This window comes from Balaenoptera ricei, chromosome 1, assembly GCF_028023285.1.
Source record: "Balaenoptera ricei isolate mBalRic1 chromosome 1, mBalRic1.hap2, whole genome shotgun sequence".
NCBI lineage: Eukaryota > Metazoa > Chordata > Mammalia > Artiodactyla > Balaenopteridae > Balaenoptera > Balaenoptera ricei.
The window spans coordinates 55,422,732-55,424,544 of NC_082639.1; the positions used below are offsets into that span (position 1 = coordinate 55,422,732).

Genomic DNA, 1,813 nt, shown 5'->3' on the forward strand with positions numbered 1-1,813 from the left:
GTCAGTTGCAAAGTCTCCTTTTTCATTTCTGATTTTATTGATTTGAGCCAGCACTATTTTTCTTGGTGAGTCTGGTTAAAGCCTTATCTATTTTATTTATCTTTTCAAAGAACAAGCTCTTAGTTACATTGATCTTTTCTTTTTTTTTTTTAGTCTCTATTTCATTTATTTTTGCTCTGATCTTTATGATCTCATTTCTTCTACTACTACCTCTGATCTTTATGATCTCTTTTAATTTATTTTTGCTCTGATCTTTATGATCTCTTTCCTTCTGCCTCTTCTTCTGGGGTTTTGTTTGTTCTTTTTCCTTTAGGTGTAAGGTTTGAAATTTTGAGATTTTTCTTGTTTCCAGAGGTAGACTTTATCACTCTAAACTTCCCTCTTAGAACTGATTTTGCTACATCCCATAGATTTTTTTTTTTCATGAAGCTGTTTATTCCTGTTATTAAACCTTAGACTCAAGTAATCCTGGTTATTCTAGAAAAAACACCTTGTTGTAGGGATCATTTCATCATCCCTTTCAACAATCACCTCTCCATGAAGAACCTTTCTTTTCTGATGTAACATATGAAAGTAGAGTTGTGGAAACAATGGTATATATGAGGCCATGGTTATAAGAAGAAAATAATAGTAGTCAAAAGAAGCATTGTATTTATTCAGAAGTCTTATTGAGAACATTCCTTTTTTCTTCACATATGGTAAGGCAGCATATATCGTAAGAAGTTCACCAGCAACTCCGACAGGATATAAGATGATAAAAAAATTATATTGGTTTTATACTGTGAGTAACAAGCCACACCATAAAGATTCTTGAACTCCCTTGGACCCCAGCCACAAGCACAGAAATAGGTACAATTCCACAAGCAAAGCAAATGTCTGGAAAAATTTAAGTGTCTTCTGAATACTTTTATATAAACCTTTGTGTATTCCTTTTTCCACATAAAAATGTACCAGCCGGTACATTTTTACTACAGTACATGTAGTAGCCAGTACCAGCCACCCTGCAGTCATGGTGATGCTGTAGAAGGTAAGCCAGGCGGTGGCCAACAAGCCCAGGCACCTCCTCTTGCCCACGGCCTCCGAGGCGCTGCCATTGGTGCTGTCCTCCTCACCGGACGCCATGGTGGCCGCACAGCCGGGGGACATGGATGAGAGGAGCAGGGGGGTGGGAGGGGGCCCAGCCAAGCACACCGCTGAAACACCACCGCCCGCTGCCACCGCATCCATCAGGTGCCCCATGTGCCACACACAGGGAGCTTAGCACTGCCAGCCCAGCTACCCACAGGGGTAGGAGTGGGCACCCCCAGCCCCCATAGATTTTGAATTATTGTGCTTTCATGTTCATTTGTTTCCAGATATTTTTTATTTCTTCAGTGATCCATTGGTTGTTTAGTAGCATATTGATTAGCCTCCATGTGTTTGTGTTTTTTGCAGTCTTTTTTTCTATAGTTGATTTCTAGTCTCATAGCATTGTGGTCAGAAATGATGGTTGATATGATTTCAGTTTTCTTAAATTTACTGAGACATGCTTTGTAGCCTAGTATGTTCCATGTGCATCCATGTGCACATGTTCCATGTGCATTTGAAAAGAATGCGTATTCTGCTGCTTTTCAGTGGAATATTATATATACATATATATATATATGTATATATGCGTGTGTATGTATGTATGTATATATGTATATACACACACACACATGCACATACACACATATATATATACCATCTGGTCTAACGTGTTGTTTAAGGGTTGTGTTTCTTTATTGATTTTCTGTCCACATTCCCTACTGTTATTGGGTTACTGTCAATTTCT

General features: G+C 38.7%; 1 pseudogene; it reads right to left on the bottom strand.

Moving 5' to 3' along the window:
* Positions 1–477: 477 nt before the first annotated feature.
* On the bottom strand, positions 478–1,239 carry LOC132359743 (very-long-chain (3R)-3-hydroxyacyl-CoA dehydratase 1-like; annotated as a pseudogene).
* Between the last annotated feature and the right edge of the window lie 574 nt (positions 1,240–1,813).